Here is a 23,041-nt window from a genome sequence, read left to right as displayed (position 1 = left end):
ATCATGATTAGTATTATTGAGAATACTAATCAACGATATTCTTGTGTCTTGAAGGAACAATGCCTCCTCGTCGAGTCCCACGCAATGAAACTCCCGAGCAAGCTCTTCAACGAATGATAGCCACCGCCGTAGATGCGGCGATGGCCGGTCACTCTTCCAACAACAATAACAATAACAACCAGAAAAACAACAACAATGGAGCCGGTAATTCAAACGAGGGATGCTCCTACAAAGCTTTCATGGGGTGCAAACCTCATACTTTCGATGGAACCGGGGGACCGGTTGCTCTTACTCGATGGTTTGAGCAAACGGAAGCCGTTTTTAGCATAAGCGGTTGCCGGGACCAAGACAAGGTCAAATATTTCACCCACACTTTCACCGGTATCGCTCTCACATGGTGGAATACGTATGTACAATCGGTGGGTACCGATTAAGCCCACGCACTCTCTTGATCCGATTTAAAAGAAAAGATGATCACCGAATACTTTCCGCGCGAAGAGACCCGAAGGCTCGAAAGCGAGTTAAGAAGTTTGAAAGAGGTCGGGAACGACCTCAATGCTTATAATCAATGGTTTGCCGAGCTAGCTCTAATGTGTCCAAACTTTGTAAATCCCGAGCCTCTACGAGTTGAACTTTACATGGATGGCCTTTGATAATGCTAAAAACGATCATATATTTCATAGCATTATCCTTCAAGAAAGACAAGCTTTTAGTTGCAATTGTTCTATTTACAAGTGATATTCATTTAAATAATAAAAGGTGAAGACAAAAGATAGATTCGACGATTTGAAGACGCACACGACCAAAAAGCTAAAAAGTACAAAGTACAAAGTACAATCCAAGTGGTTCAAATTATTGGTGAGAAACATCTAAAAATTACAAGAGTACAAGCCACAAAACGCAAAGTACAAGATATTAAATCGTACGAAAGGATGTTCGAAAATCCAGAACCGGGACATGAACCAACTATCAACACGCGACTCAACGGAACTGAAAGTACAAGTCAACTATGCACATGAATATAATATAATATATAAAATTATATATATTATATTATATTATTAAAAACCATCGGCAAACAAGAAAACAAAAGGATGTGAGTTGTCCCAGGTGGCCATGCGATCGCATGGCCTGGAGGAACAAACTCCATGCGATCGCATGGAGTGAAAAGTCAGGTCAAGTGCTATAAATTGCAAGTTTGGGAGACGAGTTATTTACACCTTCATCAACTGATCTCTTACTCTCTCTCAAATACATATATATTTATTTTATAATTATAATTTTAATATTAAGTTAATAATAATAAGGTTATAGTGGCGAATGTTTTAAGTTTGTAAGTCAAAATTCTGTTCGTGTAACACTACGTGATTAATACTCATTGTAAGTTATGTTCAACCTTTTTAAATTAATGTCTCGTAGCTAAGTTATTATTATGTTTATTTAAGCTGAAGTAATCATGATGTTGGACTAAATATTAAGACAGGGTTATTGGGCTTTGGACCATAATTGGGTTTGGACAAAAGACCGACACTTGTGGAAATTGGACTATAGGTTATTAATGGGCTTTATATTTGTTTAACTGGATGATAGTTCGTTAATTTAATATAGAGATTTACAATTTGAGGTAATTATTAATAACCACATATACTAGATCGGACACGATGGACGGGATATTTATAAATACTAATAATCGTTTATTTAACCGGACACGGAAATGGATTAATAGTCAATGGACTCATTAAAACAGGGGTTAATTACATATAAGGACACTTGGTGTAATTGTTAATAAAGTATTAAAACCTTGGATTGCACACAGTCGATAACCTGGTGTAATCATTAACAATGTATTAAAACCTTATTACAGTTTAAGTCCCCAATTAGTTGGAATATTTGACTTCGAATATAAGGGTAATTTGACTAGGACACTCGCACTTTATATTTATGACCGATGGACTATTATGGACAAAACCAGATGGACATATCGAATAATTCAGGACAAAGGACAATTAACCCATGGTAATAAATTAAAATAAACACGTCAAACATCATGATTACGGAAGTTTAAATAAGCATAATTCCTTTAATTTATATCTCATCGTACTTTTATTTACCGTCATTTTATTTATCGTACTTTAAATTATTGCACTTTTATTTATCGCACTTTTATTTATCGTTATTTACTTTACGCTTTAAATTAAGTTGTATTTATATTTAATATTTTACATTAGGTTATAACTGTGATTTAAATCTTAAAATCGACAAACCGGTCATTAAATGGTAAAAACTCCCTTTTAATAATAATAATAATACTACTACTTATATATATATTTATACAATTATAGTTTTTAAAATATATATAGCGTTAAACTCAGCTGTATCCCTGTGGAACGAACCGGACTTACTAAAAACTACACTACTCTAAGATTAGGTACACTGCCTATAAGTGTTGTAGTAAGGTTTAGGTATATCCATTCAATAAATAAATAAATAACTTGTGTAAAATTGTATCGTATTTTGTAATAAAAATAATAGTATTACTACACCTCGCACACATCAAGTATTTTTGGCGCCGCTGCCGAGGATGCCATAGAACACTATAAAAAAATTAGTTTTAATCTATTTTTGTAAAAATATATTTACATAAGTTTTAAATATTAAAAACATAAAAAAAGAGAAAAAAATATATTTCTATATTTTTAAGTTTTTAAATTAAAAAGTTTATATTTTAAAGAGTTATAAAACTAATAAGTAATATTTTTTTTATAAAACTAATAAGTTTATATTTATATTTTATATATATTAAACTCAGAAAAAAAATAATTAAAATTAGTATACGGGCCGAAACTGTAGCAGCCCAATCAATCCAGGCCTAGTAACCAACTCCATTCGAACGCATGGAATTCAATCACAAACCTCATGCGATCGCATGAGGTGATGTGACAGACCTGGTACCTCTGACGTACGGATTAGGGTTACGGTTTATTATTATTATTATTATTATTATTATTATTATTATTATTATTATTATTATTAATTAATTAGTTATTTAGGGTTTTAATTAAATATTAATTAGTTTTAGTTTTAATTAAATTTGTATTATAAGTTTTAAGATTTAATTAGTTTTATTAACTACATAAATTAATACTTTTATAAAATAATAAGATAAAATTAATATTTTTATAAAATTGTATTTTTTATCAATTTAGTTTCTTTTTATATTTATATCTTTTTAATCGTTTATTCGTATATTGTATATTTTTCGTTCGTAATTAGTTCGTAACTAGTTTTAGGTTATAGTTTTTGCCGTAGTAATTTTATATTTCTAGATTTTTAGGCTTTGCCGTAAAATCCCTTAAGTACATTTTCTTTAGATTGAGATTTAGGCGCTTTAGAATTTTACGACGTCACTTATCGCTTTAGTTTTAAATAGATTTTAGTGCCTAATTAAGTTATTGCCGTTTTGGATATAGACTTCTTTTAACTTTAATACCTTTAGACGTAATTTTTAATATTTAGTTTTTAGACTTTTAAGTTTCGACGCTTTACTTTCTTATTATTATTTTTCTACCTTTTATTTTTCAACGTTTTTCAACGCACTCTTTTTCTTTCTTATTTCTCGACGCTCTAGTTTCTAGGACATAGATTTTATCTTCAAAATTTCGACGAAAAAATATTTTAAGCGGTTAAATTGATAGACATCCAAAATTTTCTAGTTCGTAGTAATAGTTGGATTTATTAGTGGCGAGTTGTGAGCTTCCGATTTAAAGGATCCTGGTTACCTGCTGCATCTATTGGCTATTCGAAACGTGGGCAAAATCAGAAAAGTCTATTAATTTGATAACTTATATAATTTTTTATTTTTATAACTAATGGGATATTCAGTGAATGCACCGAGCAAAATGTTTACCACCTTTTATACGTTCACCACCTGTAACTCGATCAAGACATCTAGCCCATATCGTCGCCATTGATTTTTCTTTAGAATCATCATCTAGTCAACCAAGTAATCCAATTCAAATTTCCGATAATCCATTTTTTGAACCCGACCTCACAATTGAGAACCCGGTGGATATTCAAGGATAATTCAGAGATCCTGAACCACTAATCATTCCTCGTGAACCACAAATTACTCATTCAGAGATTGTCGAGGAAGAAACCATTAAATCAGAATCCTCTAGTGATTCAGATTCAACAAATTCAATCATAGAAAAATCAGGAACCTCTAAGTATGGAAGATCGAATGAGAGCTACACGCACTAGCCAAGGTCACGCAATTACTCAACCAGACATTAATGCGCCAGATTATGAAATCAAGGGAAAAATCTTACACATGGTAACTAATCAATGCCAATTTAGTGGTACGCCAAAGGAAGATCCAAATGAACATCTTCGTACCTTTAATAAGATCTGTATTCTATTTAAAATCAGAGAAGTTGAGGATGAATAGATCTATCTCATGTTATTTCCCTGGACTTTAAAGGGAGAAGCCAAAGATTGGTTAGAATCGTTACCTGAAGGGGCGATTGACACATGGGATGTCTTAGTTGAGAAATTTCTTAAAAGATTCTTTCCGGCATCTAAAGCTGTGAGACTTCAAGGAGAAATTGTTACGTTCTCGCAGAAGCCAAATGAAAATTTATATGAAGCGTGGACAAGATTTGGAAAGTTATTGAGAGGATGTCCTCAACATGGTTTAGACACTTATCAAATAGTACAAATATTCTACCAAGGATGCGACATTACTACACGAAAAGACATCGACATAGCAGCTGGTGGTTCCATTATGAAGAAAACTGCAACTGAAACTTACAAAATTATTGATAACACAGCCTCCCACTCACATGAGTGGCACCAAGAAAAAAACATCGTTAGATCATCTAAAGCAGCTAGAGCCGATTCTAGCCATGACTTTGATTCCATTTCTGTAAAGTTAGATGCTTTCGAGAGACGAATGGAAAAGATGACTAAGGATATTCACGCAATATGAATTAGTTGTGAACAGTGTGGAGGACCACATTTGACAAAAGATTGTCTCAGTATTGAACAAACAATGTAACAAAGAGAGAATGTTTCATACATGAACCAAAGGCCTGGAAATAATTATCAAAATAATTATCAACCGCCAAGACCAAACTACAATCAAAATTAGAATAATACCACTTCCTGAAAGATCTAATCATAAATAGAAAGAAAATGGAAGAACTCTCGGCTGTTACAATGAATGCTAATTATTCTGCAGTGCTGTTGAATAAGATACCAGAAAAATTATCAGATCCAGGAAGTTTCACAATTCCATGTTTTCTGGGTAGTCTTAGTTCAATAGAAGCATTGGCAGACTTAGGTGCTAGTATAAATTTAATGTCATATTCACTATACGCTAAACTAGACCTTGGAGAATTGAAACCAACATGAATAAGCATACAACTAGCCGATCGATCAGTAAAATATCCTAGAGGGATAATGGAAAACATACTTTAGTATTCCTAGTAGATTTTGTTATTCTGGACATGGAAGAAGATTCTCGAGTTCCTCTCATATTAGGAAGACCATTCTTAAACACAGCTAAAAGCAATAATAGACGTGTTTGGTAAGAAACTGACCCTAAGTATAGAGGACGAGAGTGTTACCTTTTCTGTGGATAGATCCATGCAACAACCACAATCTGCAGATGATACATGTTATTATATTCAAACTATATATTCACATGCAGAATTGTTACAAGAATTTCCAGAATTACAAGAAACAGGAGAATGTTCTTTAGGAGAAGGAACTGAACCAATTAATGAAGCTGAAATGTTAGCTACACTTATGGCTAATGAATATGAACCAACAATAGAAGAACTTCAAATGTTAAAAGAAGAAGACATATATCGATACAAATCATCGATAGAAGAACCACCGATATTAGAGTTAAAGCCACTTCTAACCCATTTGGAATACGCTTATTTAGATGGTGAATTTGAATTACCTGTAATAATATCATCCTCTCTTATGGAAAATGAAAAATCTCAACTCATTTCTGTGCTAAAAGCTCATAAACCAGCTATTGCATGGAAGATTCATGACATTAAAGGTATAAGTCCTTCGTATTGCACACATAAAATCTTTACGGAAGAAGGTCATAAAACATATGTGCAACGCCAACGAAGACTAAATCCAAATATGCAAGATGTTGTTAAGAAAGAAATTATTAAACTGCTCGATGCAGGTTTAATTTATCTAATCTCCGATAATCCATGGGTAAGCCCAGTTCAATGTGTACCTAAGAAGGGTGGCATGACTGTCATCACAAATGAAAAAGATGAGCTTATTCCTACTAGGACTGTAACAGGATGGCGTGTCTGTATTGATTTTAGAAAATTAAATGACGCCACCAGAAAAGATCACTTTCCCTTACCTTTCATTGATCAAATGTTGGAAAGATTAGCTGGGAACAGTTACTATTATTTTTTTGACGGTTTCTCCGGATACTTTCAAATTCCAATCGCACCCGAAGACTAAGAGAAAACCACCTTCACGTACCCTTATGGTACTTTTGCTTACAAACGCATGCCATTTGGACTTTGCAACGCCCCTGCAACCTTTAAAAGGTGCATGATGGCGATTTTTCACGACATGATAGAAGAATGCATGGAAGTTTTCATGGATGACTTTTCAGTCTTCGGTGATACTTTTGAAATATGTCTAGTTAATCTTGAACGAATGCTTATTAGATGTGAGCAATCAAATCTAGTACTTAATTGGGAGAAATGTCATTTCATGGTTAAAGAAGGCATCGTTCTTGGTCATAAAATTTCATAGGAAGGAATTGAAGTGGATAGAGCTAAAGTAGATGTAATTGCTAAACTTCCACATTCCACCAATGTTAGAAGAGTTAGGAGTTTTCTAGGGCATGCCGGTTTTTACCAACGTTTCATAAAAGATTTTTCTAAAATTGCCACTCTTATGAATAAACTCCTAGAAAAGGATGCTCCATTCATCTTTTAGGATGAATGCATCAAATCTTTTAATATTGTTAAAGAAAAACTCACTAATGCACCGATCATGATAACACCAAATTGGAATCTACCATTTGAACTCATGTGCGATGCAAGTGATTTTGCAATGGGAGCCGTTCTAGGATAAAGGATTGAAAAACGATTTCAACCTATCTATTATGCTAGTAAGACGTTACAAGGAGCACAAACAAATTACACAACTACTGAAAAAGAACTCCTTGCTATTGTCTTTGCTTTTGACAAATTTCATTCATATCTCGTTCTAGCTAAAACGGTGGTCTATACCGACCATTCTGCTCTTAGATACCTACTTTCAAAACAAGATGCCAAACCACGATTAATCTGTTGGATCTTACTCTTACAAGAGTTCGATATTGAAATCTGAGACAAAAAGGGAGCAGAAAATCTCGCAGCTGATCATCTTTCTCGTCTTGAAAATCCTGAATTAGAAGTTCTAAATGAATCGGCCACACAAGACAAATTTCCCGATGAATATCTATTGAAGATCGATTATAATGAAATTCTATGGTTTGCAGACTATGCAAACTACTTAGTATGTGGATTCCTTGAAAGAGGGTTATCGTACCAAAAACGAAAGAAATTCTTTAGTGATATAAGACACTATTTCTGGGAAGATCCACATTTATTCAAAAGTTGTCCCGATGGAATAATACGCCGATGCGTATTCGGAGATGAAGCTAGTCAAATCTTAAACCATTGTCACACAGGACCAACATGAGGGCATTATGGGCCTCAACTTACCTCAAGAAAAGTCTACGACGCTGGATTCTATTGGCCTACAATTTTCAAAGACGCACACCTTCTTTGTAAATCCTGTGATGCTTGTCAAAGGGCCGGAAAAATAAGTCAACGTGATGAAATGCCTCAAAATGTCATTCAAGTATGTGAAGTATTTGACATTTGGGGTATTGACTTTATGGGTCCATTTCCAAAATCTCATAATAATCTCTACATTCTCGTTGCCATTGATTATGTATCTAAATGGGCGGAAGCACAAGCTCTCCCAACTAACGATGCACGAGATGTAGTCAACTTCTTAAAACGTCTTTTTTCAAGGTTCGGAACACCGAAAGCTTTAATAAGCGATCGGGGCACTCATTTTTGTAATAATCAACTTGAGAAAATTCTCAAAAGATATGGAGTAACTCATAAAATCTCAACCGCTTATCATCCACAAACAAGTGGACAAGTTGAAAACATCAACCGAGCTTTAAAACGTATTCTAGAGAAAACTGTAGGATCAAATCCGAAGGAATGGTCCATGAAATTGGAGGATGCACTCTGGGCTTTTAGAACAGCCTACAAAACTCCAATTGTAACCACACCTTTTAAATTCGATTACGAAAAAGCATGTCACCTACCAGTAGAAATTGAGCACAAAGCATTTTGGGCTTTGAAGACATGTAATCTTGATTTGCATGAAGCTGGACGTCTACGGTTAAGTCAACTAAACGAATTAGAAGAATTAAGACATGAAGCATACGAAAATTCGTTAATCTATAAGGAAAGAATGAAGAAATGGCATGATAAAAGAATTCGAAGTCCAAAACAATTCAAGAAAGGAGACAGAGTTCTTCTTTTCAATTCACGATTCAAGCTATTTCCTGGAAAATTGAAATCAAGATGGTCTGGACCATTCATAGTCAAAATAGTTTTCCCATACGGAACAATAGAGTTAATAAATTCAAACGGGATTGAATTTAAAGTTAATGGTCACAGAGTTAAACATTACATAGATAGTCCAATGGAAGTTGAAGATGAAGTTAATCACAATTTCGATACCACAGCTAACTAAGTGTGGGGAGGTTCGAATGTTCTAAGGATAATATAATGCTGTTTAGAGTTAGATTTTCTGTTTTCGTGTAGTTCTCGAGAATGGAATCTGAATGGTCTTTCCCTAGCAGACCCTAAAGAACTAGTCTTCTCCATCCATCCTAAATTTTTATTTCTTTTAGGTTTTATGAGATGAAGAATTCTTTTGATCTGAACCATGGTCTACTACTACACGGTATGATTACTAAACGTAATAATAACATCTTCCCGAGTGAACTGGTATCATTCATAAGAGGCAAAATGGACGAAGTAAGGAAAGAAATCAAGAAAGATCATCATAAGACACATTTTGGTAAAGGAAAATCAAAATCCGCAACAAAAAGAAGAGCACGGCACCTTGAAAGATGTCATAAATGCGGAAAATGGTCACACGAAGGGAAATGTTCGAACAATCAGACACATTCCAATATCGAGTTCGTTACTCTATGCAGAGAAGGACCGTTCATATGTTTAGAAGAAAAGTTATTGAAAAATCGAGGTTACGCCTATGTAGCTATGGAAAACCAAATCGAACGACTCTCCTATGAGTCGGCTAAAGCAGGTCTCTGAGAATTCTATCTCACAGGTAAGTATATGTACAGTTTTTATTGCTTTTAACCTTTTAATAATAAACGCTGAATCGTTCGCTATAAAGTATTAAATTGATATTCAATAAAATTAGGTATGCAAAACCGAAATTATTGATATCATACAAAAATTTAATGCATCACTGTGAAATTTACCGTTTATTCATAAGGTATAAATATCTTTAATCAATCAATCTAAAATATTTTAGAAATTCGTCAGGAGTAAAACTAGGTACTATAGCCGAAATTACTTTACCCAAAAGAGGGACGTATATTTTTGTTAATATTTGATTGATTAAAGTGGGATAAAAGACCAAAAAAAATTTATTTTATTTTTACCTTGTTTTTAAAACCAATATATAATTATAATATTTTAAATGAAAATTTGTAAAATTACTGTATATAAATATTAATAATATTTATATGAAATTTTATGCATTTTAAATTTAAGTTTGGTGTGAATTTAAAAACAAAAATGTACTTTATTTTATTAAGTTAAAAATTGATTTCTAAAATTCGTCGTGAGTTGAAGACTAGGTTATGGAACCAAAATTGCTTTACCCGAGGGCGGAACGAGAAAATTTTATTATCATTATTTTTAATCTTATTGATTTAAAGTATGCTAAAAACATTAAAAAAACCCAAAAATCTTTGCTTTTAAAACAATCACTTTGAAATGACAAATTTTAAAAAATTTTAGAGGGACGAACTAGGTCAATGTACCAAAACGCCCTCAATCTAAAAAGAAACAAAATTTTGAATTAATTAATTATTTGTTTTATAAGTAAAAGGTTTTTATGGAAAAAAAAACTCATGCGATCGCATGGGGTTTACACAGCCAACCCATGCGATCGCATGGGCTGGGAAAACTGGACAGATTCAAAAGGCAGTCGAGCTGCTCTCTGTTCCTCATAATACACACACACATCCATGAAAACACACACACAAACACCCTAAAATCTTCAATTTTTCACCAAATTCAACCAGATTTCGTGCTACAATCCGCTATAAACATGCCTTTCTTCAGATGGGGAAGCAAAAAGGTAGAAATTTCACCCCTAAACTCCTAAATTTCCTGATTTTTAGTGATAATTACAACTATTTTACCTAATTTGATTTTGATAATTTCTAGCTTAATTAGAGTTAAATTGTTAGTATATTATGCTTGTATAACCTATGTTGATGATATTTGTCATGATTTGAAGCCTTAAACTTCAAAATTTTTAGAAATATAGGGTTTGTGTTCTTGAGCAATTTGGGGCTTTTTGATATAAACAGGTTATGGCCGATTTTTGTTATGGATTATTGCTAAATTAAGTAGTGTAACATGTTTAGGTTGCTAAATGATCCAAACTTTGATCCTAAACATGATTTTTGAACATCAAAGTGGACTTTTTAAGTGTAAAATTCATGAACTTGATTATTTTGATATAAATGTCATTTGAAACTTGTTTAATGGCTAGTAATGGTTATTTTAACATGTTATTTGAGTTGAATGCTTATGAACTTTGTATACCTTTTCATATATGCTTATTTGAAAAATTGTAGAATTGATAAAAATATGAAAATGAATATAAGTTTAATATGGATTAAACATGTTATTGTAATTGTTTTAATTTGTTATTTTGCTAACACTAATGCATATTTGGATGCACAAATTTTGTGTTTAATGTGTTTTGCAGAGAAATACAAATACAGATGGTGCATCATCGTCTAGACAACATGAACAAGAACCTGAACAAGAACCTGATCAAGAACCACAACCTGAACAACAACAACATTATGATCAACACATGCTATATTATGAGCCGGAACCACTATTTTACGCTCATTATCATCAATTTCAGCCTCACCCGAGGATTGTGCACCCACTTATCGATGACCAACAGTTACATCCCAACCTAAGATTCGATCCTTGTTGGACAGAATACCTGAAATTTCAAAAGAACATGCACATTCTTTACCACAAAAATATTGAAATGCCTCGGGAAATCGATTGGGAGCCTTTGGAAGCAGTTAACCTAGCCGAACCGGTTAGGGATTTACTAGTTCAGAGGTATGGTAGCTCTACATTTAACGATTGGATCCACTTATTTACTACACGTAGAACTATATATAGAGAATGGTGTGTTGAATTACTTAGCACTGTAGAGTTAAATAATGAAGTTACTATGATAGGAGATAAAAGTTTTATTAGATTTCTTTTAGGAGGTACAATGTACAGGATGTCCATGTTAGACATGGCTAGAGCTTTACTGATCTACACCCCCGCTGAGATTATTATACTTGATTGTAATAGTTTAATTACTGAAGGTGAAAGAGTAGATAGGAATTTTGACGCTAACGCCATATGGAGGCGTATGTCAAGATTTAGGGAATTTACGCGGGGTGGAAGACACTCCTACTTAGATATTGATAGAGCAGAGCTCCGGGTAATACATAGATTCTTAGAAAACTCAATTACACAAAGGGGTAGAAACAAGGAAAAAATGACCCTAAACAATTTATTTTACCTTAAGTGTATTCGAGACCCGAGGAGCTTTGTTAACATTCCTTATTACGTAGGCCACTATTTATCTAAAGTGGTTGAGGGTATGCAAGCAGGAAGTATTATAGGGGGAGGTATTTTTGTTACTCTCATTGGAGAGTACTTAGGTGTAGATAAAGAGCAAGGGGGTCCGATGGTAGAGATTGAGGAACAAGCAGAGAGCATAGGCTTGCAGGTTTATCAAGGTGCAAAAGTACTAAAACGGAGGCACAATATGCCAATACCATATCAGGGCAACTATCCACAGGTAGAGAGGGGTTCGGATGAGGAGATGGAGGAAGCAGATGACATTAGGGATGTCATTAGGGATAGTTATATTGATGTCTTCCAGCATGTAGATGAGGTGGAAATGAATAACCAGGCTAGGCATCATCAGTATGAGCAGTGGAGAGACGCGGATGAGTATGAGCACTCCAGGCGACGCCAACACGATAGCTGGCAAGTTCATCAGCACCAAATCATGAGCCAGCTATCATATCAGGTACCACATAACTACATCCCGACTCGGCCTGCTTTTTATCCACCACATCAGCCCGACATGCAACCACCCTTTGACCTGTACGACCCCAATCAAGCCTACCAGGATACCTATCACTAACCATGGAACTCGAGCCATGATATGAACTGGAATCCCTATCCAAATCAATAGTGTTCCATTGGTGATTTCTTATCTTTTATTATTTTTATCTATTTATGTTAAACATTTAACATTTTGATACTTTTATGTAATGTTTCACATTTTTATTATTTTGTACTAATATTTCATTTTTGCAATTTGAAAGTGGGATATTAAGTCCCATTTCAAAATACCATGCATATTTATATTTGTATTGTATGTATTTTATTTCATGTACACAACAGGGTAAAACAGCGAACTTTCAAAGACTGGCATTAAGTTCAGCAAAAGCAACTAATTTTGACGACAATATACAAAATAAATGTGATATAACAACTGCAGGAATGAACAAATGAAGTGCACAATTTATCATTCAAACAAACTACAATATGTTTGGAAATTTTGGTAAAATTTAATCATTTTTCTACGTTAATCACCCTCAATAATTTAAATTGTTACTGATTTCTTGCAAATGAGGGCACTGCAAGATCTTAAGTGTGGGAAGGGATTAAATTCTTTCGATTTTAAACATTTGACTTATACACTTGGTTTAATAGCCACCGTTAAAATACTAGTAACGCAGTAGTTGTATTAGAATCTAGTGCTCTCTGATAATAAAGAACAGCCCTAGTCTTATATACTGACTACCCACTTCTAGTAAAAATTTTAAAATTTTTCAAATAAATAAATTCAAAATCTCGTTTATACATATTTATGAAGGATAAAACTAGGTGTTAATGTAGTGACCCGAACTTTTCCATGATTATTCCATGATTATATATTAAATGAAAACTATATTTGTATGATTAAATGTTTCCAACATGTTAAGCAATCAAACTTGTTAAGACTTGATTATTTGAAATGAGTTTCATGTAGACAATTGACCACCCAAGTTGACCGGCGATTCACGAACGTTAAAACTTGTAAAAACGACATGATGATATATATATGGATATATATATGGTTAACATGAGATTATGATAAGTAAGTATCTCATTAAGTATATTAACAATGTGTGATATACATAAAAAAATGAGAATATTGAATTATGAAGCTCGAAACGATATACATAACGATTATCGTTATAACAACGTCTTACAAAATACATATGTATTGTATTAAGATATTGATATACTATATTTAATATGATAATATACTATATTTAATATGATAAAATGATAATTAAGTATATCATTGAGTGTATTAACAATGAACTATACAAGTAAGATGAGACTACTAACTTAAGGATTTCGAAACAATATATATATGTAACGATTATCGTTGTAATAGTATTTTAACATATATATATATGATGTTAAGATATATTCATGCACCATGTTATCATGTTAACAAAACAATTTAACATCTCATTTAAGTATAATAACAATGAATTAATTACATTTAACAAGATCGTTAACTTAAAGGTTTCAAAACAACACTTACATGTAACGACTAACGATGACTTAACGACTCAGTTAAAATGTATATACATGTAGTGTATTTAGATGTATTAGTACTCTTTTGAAAGACTTAAAGACACATATCAAAGTACTTCTACTTAACAAAAATTCTTACAATTACATCCTCATTCATTTTCATCAACAATTCTACTCATATGCAACCGTATTCGTACTCGTACAATACCCAGCTCCTAGATGTAGGCACTATTGGTATATACACATAAAAATCTGCTCCTTAGCAGCCTTAAATGATTAAGGAACATGTGGAACCAACCATTTGTCAACTAGCATGAATTATTTAGCAAGAAAACAAACTTAAGAATCTTTTCTTTCTTTATAATGAGTAAAAACGTTTTTATGATTTCACGTTATTTTTCCATTCCATTTTCTCATACTTACACTCTAAATTCTCTCTCAAAATACTCCTAACATCATACTATCATCTCCAAGCATTTTCACCATCTTTTATCTTCAATTACAAGCTTTAATCATCATAAAAACAACCATTCAAGAACACGTCAATAAATCTTTCAAACTTGCTAGATTACTTCCAAGCTTTCAAATCCATTCCAAGTAATCATCCAAGATCAAGAAACTTTTATTAATCTCAGTAGGTTTTCATTCTAAATCAAAGGTAAGAATCATATTCAAGCTTTGGTTCAATTTCTATAAACATAACTATCTTAATTCAAGTAGTAATCTTACTTGAACTTGTTTTCGTGTCATGATTCTACTTCAAGAACTTTCAAGCCATCGAAGATCCTTTGAAGCTCAAGTTTATTTTTCATCATTTCCAGTAGGTTTACCTACTACACTTGAGGTAGTAATGATGTTTATAACATCATTCGATTCATATATATAAAACTATCTTATTCAAAGATTTGAACATGTAATCACTAGAACATAGTTTAGTTAATTCTAAACTTGTTCGCAAACAAAGTTAATCCTTCTAACTTGACTTTTAAAATCAACTAAACACATGTTCTATATCTATATGATATGCTAACTTAATGATTTAAAACCTGGAAACACGAAAAAACACCGTAAAATCGGACATACGCCGTCGTAGTGAAACCGGGGGCTGTTTTGGGTTAGAAAAATAAAAACTATCTTAATCTTTGAATTGGAAGTTTGTTTTCTGGAAAAATAATATTTCATATGAATATGATACTATATCCAAAAATCATGGTTAAACACAAAGTTGAAGTGTTTTTCAATATGGTCATCAAGATGTCATTTTTTCGACGGAAATGACTACCTCTTTAAAAAATGACTTGTAACCTATATTTCCGACTATAAACTTATACTTTTTATGTTTAGTTTCATAAATTTCAGTTCATTATGAAACCATAGCAACTTGAATCACTCAAAACGGATTTGAAACGAAGAAATGACGGGTAAAACAAAATTGGATAAATTTGCTAGTTTTAGCTACGAAAATTTTGTAACAAATCTAGACTAACCATAACTTAACTAACTTATATTTTATTATACATGTATTCTAACATATATTATGTAATCTTGGGATACCATAGACACGAATACAATGTTTTGACATATCATATCGACCCATCTATATATATATATATTTCGGAACAATCATAGACACTCTATATGCAGTAATGCTTGAGTTAGCTATACAGGGTTGAGGTTGATTCCAAAATAATATATATACTTTGAGTTGTGATTGAGTCTGAGACTTGTAGACACTGGGTCGTGGATTGATTCGAGATAATATATATTGCTTTATTTTTGTACATCTAACTGTGGACAACTAGTTGTAGGTTACTAACGAGGACTGTCGACTTAACAAACTCAAATCATTAAAACATAATAAAAATGTTGTAAATATATTTTGAATATACTTTGATATATATGTACATATTTGTTATAGGTTTGTGAATCGACCAGTGGCCAAGTCTTATTTCTGGCAAAGTAAAAAAATCTGTGAAAGTGAGTTATAGTCCCAATTTTAAAATCTAATATTTTTGGGATGAGAATACATGCAGTTTTATAAATGTTTTACAAAATAGACACAAGTACGTGAAACTACATTTTATGGTTGAATGATCGAAATCGAATATGCCCATTTTAGCTTGGTAGCCTAAGAATTAGGGAACTGGCCCCTAATTGACGCGAATCCTAAAGGTAGATCTACGGGAACTAACAACCCCCATTTTGGAATTTGGAATGCTTTAGTACTTCGAGTTTATCATGTCCGATGGGTGTCCTGGAATGATGGGGATATTCTATATGCATCTTGTTAATGTCGGTTACCAGGTGTTCATCATATGAATGATTTTTAGGCAGATTGCATGTTATTGAAAAATTGAAATGAAAATCTTGTGGTCTATTATTATGATTTGATAAATATATAGATTAAACCTATAACTCATCAACATTTTTGTTGACGTTTAAAGCATGTTTATTCTCAGGTGATTATTAAGAACTTCCGCTGTTGCATGCTAATTTATGGACAAGAGTTGGAGTCAGCATGCTTGTATAATATTGTTTAAAAACTGCATTCGAAGACTTAAATTGATGTGTAATATTATTGTAAACCATTATGTAATAATCGTGTGAAAACGCTATATTTTAGATTATCATTATTTGATAATCGTCGTAATATTTTTAAACCTTTATCGATAAAATAAAGGTTATGGTTTGTTTTAAAATCGAATGCGGTCTTTGAAAAACATCTCATATAGAGGTCAAAACCTCGCAACGAAATCAATTAATATGGATCATTTATAATCGATATGAACGGGACATTTTAGTTAACACCGAAATTATTGTTACCTCAGAAGGACATAAATTGAGAAACAACCCAAAATGCTTGAATTCATTTAAAATGAAATAGAAGAGAATAAAAAGGCAAAGAAAGAAAAATAAAAGCCAAGTGTGGGAAAAATTTACCAAGTTATTTAAAACATATATCACATATTTTTGTACAAATAATTGACGATATTAATCAGTTTTACCCAGTTTATTATAATATAAATGAAATTTAAAAGGAAGTAAAGCCTTCCGAGAAAAAGACACGCGCTTCTTGATTTAGGTCAGGAAGTTGTCGTCCAGACCAGTTGTAGAGTCTACGAAAAATCTTGAAAAGTTTTCTCGAAAATCAGCTGGAAATCCACGGACCTCAGCATCAAACAGGGTCACCTTGTGGTCAGACTTATCCTAACCATGAGAGGATCTGTCTCGTACAATGGGGGGCACCGTGCAAATTAGCTTATAAGACTAATGAATCAGATCTTCATAAAGGATAATCTCCTTAAAGATCAAAAATCAGCATTTAAGCCTGATATTACTCAATCCTTGATATTGAACTTAAAGATTGAGAATTCATACTCATGGAATTCAATGATATCTAAACTCGATCTTGAACGAGAAAATATTTTAATCAAATTACAAACCGATTTGTTTTCTAAAAACCTATTTTCAATGTGTTCATTACCATTGAACGTAAAATCCTAAGAATTCACCAGAATTCATTAGGTCACCTGAACCAAATCGGGTGTCAACCGTAAGAACGGTGGTTGCATAGCATGGTCGAAGACAGTACCTTGTGCCAGACCGAAAGACTATAGGGTGATCTTTACTATTGCTCCTACAAAGGATAGTAATTGCATTTGACATGATATAGACCATGAACATCTGCATGTCATTAGACATTGCCTTAACAGTTGCTTGTTCAACGCTTTCCTTTACAACCGGATGGTAGTTTACTAAAAGGTAATATACGGAGCAAGTATACTTGACGTGTTGCTTTCCTAATACATGGTTAGCAAGTGGGTGACACAAAACCATAAGTTTTGAGCTAAAATTTTCAAATCTGAAACACACAAAACACAAAAACATTTTGCAAACACCGGTGAAGGGTTATTCCGAAAAACTTATCTAGGGTAAAAGCTAGAATAAAATTTCAAAAGATCAAATGTTTTCATAAAGATCCAATTTCTTAAAGGATCTAACTTTTTATAGTCATGTGGGACTGTAAACCACAATGTTACTATCATTGTTCATACCGCCATAACAAAATCACTGATGTACAAAGTGTGAAGAATAAAGAAGTGATTCTAGTAAAGTTTATATTCAAGTTCTATATTGCTTGAGGACAAGCAACGCTCAAGTGTGGGAATATTTGATAATGCTAAAAACGATCATATATTTCATCTTCAAGAAAGACAAGCTTTTAGTTGCAATTGTTCTATTTACAAGTGATATTCGTTTAAATAATAAAAGGTGAAGATAAAAGACAGATTCGACAATTTGAAGACGCAAATGACCAAAAAGCTAAAAAGTGCAAAGTACAATCCTAGTGGTTCAAATTATTGGCGAGAAACGTCTAAAAATTACAAGAGTACAAGCCGCAAAACGCAAAGTACAAGATATTAAATCGTACGAAAGGACGTTCAAAAATTCGGAACCGGGACATGAACCAACTATCAACACGCGACTCAATGGAACTAAAAATACAAGTCAACTATGCACATGAATATAATATAATATATATAATTATATAAAATTATATATATTATATTATATTATATTATTAAAAATCTTCGGTAAACAAGAAAACAAAAGGATGTGAGCTGTCCCAGGTGGCCATGCGATCGCATGGCCTGGAGGAACAAACTCCATGCGATCGCATGGAGTGAAAAGTCAGGCCAAGTGCTATAAATTGCAAGTTTGGGCGACGAGTTATTTACACCTTCATCAACTGATCTCTTACTCTCTCTCAAATATATTTATATTTATTTTATAATTATAATTTTAATGTTAAGTTAATAATAATAAGGTTATAGTGGCTAATGTTTTAAGTTTGTAAGTCGAAATTCTGTCTGTGTAACAATACGCGATTAATACTCATTGTAAGTTATGCTCAACCTTTTTAAATTAATGTCTCGTAGCTAAGTTATTATTATGTTTATTTAAGCCGAAGTAATCATGATGTTGGACTAAATATTAAGATGAGGTTATTGGGCTTTGGACCATAATTGGGGTTTGGACAAAAGACCGACACTTGTGGAAATTGGACTATGGGCTATTAATGGGCTTTATATTTGTTTAACTGAATGATAGTTCATTAATTTAATATAGAGATTTACAATTTGAGGTAATTATAAATAACCACATACACTCGATCGGACACGATGGGCAGGATATTTATAAATACTAATAATCGTTCATTTAACCGGATACGGGAATGGATTAATAGTCAATGGACTCATTAAAACAGGGGTGGATTACATACAAGGACACTTGGTGTAATTGTTAATAAAGTATTAAAACCTTGGATTGCACACAGTCGATAACCTGGTGTAATCATTAACAATGTATTATGTGACGACCCCGTCAAAACACTTAACGGATCCGTCAGTTGGTCCCACAGCTTGATCGGACTTAAATGAATTAAATAAACAAAGTTGCATTCTTTTATCTCAAAAGTTTCCCCAAAAGGAAACAAACCAAAATATGAAGTTTTAAACAACCAACCATAGTAATAAACCAAAAGTTGACACAAAACCTTGCCAACAAACCCACAAGTTTAAATTATCCAAAAATAGAATGCAAGCTTAAGTTTCATAAATTGTTTCATAAAATCTGCCCAAATGCATGCAGACTCTTCTAAACACAGCGGAAGCATCACATAACTCAAGTACCTGTGAAAACATGCAAGTAAACTGTCAACACAAAGGTTGAGTGAATTATAGGTTTAAATAAATAAGTAAACTTTAGACCACAAGATTTAAAAATGTTAGAAAACATTAAACATTATTCCATTATCAATGAGCCACCTGGTAACCACTTAACCCTTTTTTTACCCTTGTCAATCACAATAAAAATATACACTTGGACAGTGTATCTACAACAAATTACGAAGTACTAAACATTCTGATTATAAATTGCTAGCGCGACTAGCTCGAAATGGGGTTGTCAAACCCGATAGATCTATCCGTAGGATTCGCGTTCACCGGTAGAAACCAATGATTACAGTTACCAGACTAGGGAATATTTTTGTCCAACTCACAATGAATAATTAAATTTAACTGTTACTTGTGTCTAAACGTAAATAAAAATGCATGTAATCACATCCCAAAAATATACTTTGAAAAGTATGTAAAAACGGGACTATAACTCACCTTAAAAGCAACTGAAGAAACCACACAAACAAGCGAACAGCAAATAGAGTAAAGTGATCAGGAATGATCACAACGCCGACCTATAAACAAAGCAGGTCGATATAAATAACTAACTTAGGTCAAGTCCTAGTATAATAGCTATTGTACATGTTGCAAGTAGACATAGAACAATACTCGGCAAGCATCGGTTTGACTGGAGCAGCGTACGGACACATACTTTCTATTTTTAGAAAGTTTCTATTTTTAACAGGTTTCCATTTTTGGAAAGTTTTCTATTTTAGGAAAGTTTCTATTTTTGGAAAGTTTCTATTTTTGGAAAGTTTCCAAATTTAGAAAGTTCTATTTTTAGAAAGTTTTTAAGTTAGGAAAGTTTCCTTATTTAGAAAGTCAACAAAAGTCAACTAAAAGTCAAAGTCAACCGAAAGTTAACTCAAAAGTCAACCTTGGTCAAACATAGTCAACATTAATTTGAGAAGTGTAAATTATAATAATAACATAAGTTATAATGTTTATTAAAGTTAAAAGTGTATAATTATGTCATAACATAAGTTTAATTAAATAAAATGAATTATTAAAGTTAATATAAGTTGAAATGATATAATTAATATAACATAAGTATTTAATTAATTAATTAAATATTAATCATAATATAAGTATTATCAATTAATAATAAATTTTAAATCATATCATAAGTATTATTAATTAATAATGAATTATTAATCATATCATAAGTTTCTAATTATAATTATTAAATCATAAGTATTTAATAATTAAATCATAATTAAATAATAATTAAGTCTTATAATAATTAAATAATTATTTAATCTTTATTATAAGTATTATAATAATATTCTCATAAAATAAATTTAATACTTATCATAAGTATTTTCCATTAATAATAAAAGTATTATTAATCATAAGTTAAATTAAAATGTTAACTAAATCATAAATAATAATTAAATGATATAATAAATATTTATATCATAAGTCTTAAATAATAATAATTACTTCTTTTATCAAAGTAATTAATTAATAATGAAATTCATTATTCTTATCATAAGTTTTAGAATTAATCATAAGTTTTAATTCAAAAGTTCATCGGGTCGTATCTTGAACCCCGGGTGTAGATTTCTGGCGAGCCTTATATGCATCTCCGCCTATTCAAACCACCCGACACAATGGTTCATTCAAGAACACACCAAGAACAGTCCACAAGTCGTGGTAATCAGTCATGACACCACTTGGACCTTCAATTTTCTCAAAACCGTATTTTGGTCATAACGGGTGAACCATGGCTCGGATTTAGGTGACCCGAACATGAAAGTTCGTCTCACCATCAGTCCTAACACACTAACACAACCTAAAGACACCAAGGATGGTCACAAAGTTGGACCAAACCTGGTTCATGTCAATATCACCTTTCAATCTTTACAAAATACTAATTTGATCATAACTAGGGCTCCGGGAATCGAAACGACATGAATCCGGAGTCTAAAATTAATGTCTTGATGAGAGGAACTCATCTAAATAGTTTATTTTAACATTTACATCAGTCACAAACTCAGAATACACGAAATAGATGCTGTACAGAATTTTACAAACCGAAAACATGTGATTTCGAGTACATCTATGCATACAAACATCATTACAATAATCCACAAACATCATACTACTAAATATACATCAAAATACAGAAAATAAATGAAAAATTGAAAATTCTAGGGTTAGGGTTTATACCCTAATCGAGAAACGATTGATGTTATCGCGTAGAGAATGAAGAGAGGAACGCGTTGGTGTTAATCAATTGATGATCAAGCTTTAATTGATGCAAGATGATGATGATGGAGGTTGGTGGTGGCTTCAAACACAAAGGAGAAAAAGGGAGGAGAGGGTTTGAGAGAAAAAATAGAATTTTAGGTTTATCAAAATAAGGTGTAGTGTAAAAGTGAAAAAAAAGAAAGGCTCCCCCTCCCTTCTATGAGATTCGGCCGAAGGTGGGGTCATGGGGTGGACCCCATGGCCCAATTTTTCTAAATGGTCATTTCCTTGTAGCCCAAAAGCCCGAACGAATCCCGAAACGCGAAAACGCACTTACGCGATTAAAAATCCAGAAAGATAACAAATGCGCGACGAAAAATAAATATAAATACACTATATAATAATATGATCTTAAAATATCATATTTAAAATATTTAAGATTTAAATATCCCAAAAACTCGACCGTTGGTTTGAAAACCAAAAAGATTCGCCGGATGAAAATCCGCGAGACGTAGAAACGTATAAATTAAAATATGAATACAAATATTCACATAACACATAATAATTAATATATATATTATTACAAAAATAATAATATAGATCATAGAAATGACGTGGCACACTAACAGTTAACGGCCGTTAAATAATTAACTGAAAAAGATAACGGAAAAAGTAGGGTCGTGACAGTACTTTCCCGTTACAGAAATTTCGTCCCGAAATTTAAGCAGACGCAGGGGTTGACTCGGCATCTGAGAACAAATGCGGGTATTTCTGCTTCATCTGGTCTTCACGCTCCCAAGTGAACTCGGGACCGCGTCTAGCGTTCCATCTGACCCGAACAATAGGAATTCTGCTCTGTTTAAGAGTCTTAACCTCTCGGTCCATAATTTCAACAGGCTCCTCAATAAAATGCAATTGCTTATCAACTTGAAGTTCCTCCAAAGGAATGGTCAGATCAAATTCAGCTAAGCACTTCTTTAAATTCGAAATATGGAAAACATCGTGAACAGCACTGAGTTCTTGTGGCAATTTCAAACGATAAGCCACCGGTCCAACTCTTTCAATGATCTCAAAAGGCCCCACGAAACGAGG

The 23,041-nt window shown here is 32.6% G+C and overlaps 1 non-coding gene across 1 annotated transcript; it reads right to left on the bottom strand.

Moving 5' to 3' along the window:
- Positions 1–4,588: 4,588 nt before the first annotated feature.
- LOC139856637 (small nucleolar RNA R71) lies at positions 4,589–4,695 on the bottom strand. The gene has a single exon (XR_011762105.1). It is a non-coding gene; the product is annotated as a small nucleolar RNA R71 (small nucleolar RNA).
- Positions 4,696–23,041: the final 18,346 nt, after the last annotated feature.

The sequence above is a fragment of the Rutidosis leptorrhynchoides genome, chromosome 6 (assembly GCF_046630445.1).
Source record: "Rutidosis leptorrhynchoides isolate AG116_Rl617_1_P2 chromosome 6, CSIRO_AGI_Rlap_v1, whole genome shotgun sequence".
NCBI classification, from domain to species: domain Eukaryota; kingdom Viridiplantae; phylum Streptophyta; class Magnoliopsida; order Asterales; family Asteraceae; genus Rutidosis; species Rutidosis leptorrhynchoides.
The sequence above is the reverse complement of the archived record's forward strand: the minus strand, read 5'-3'. Positions and strand labels throughout refer to the sequence as shown.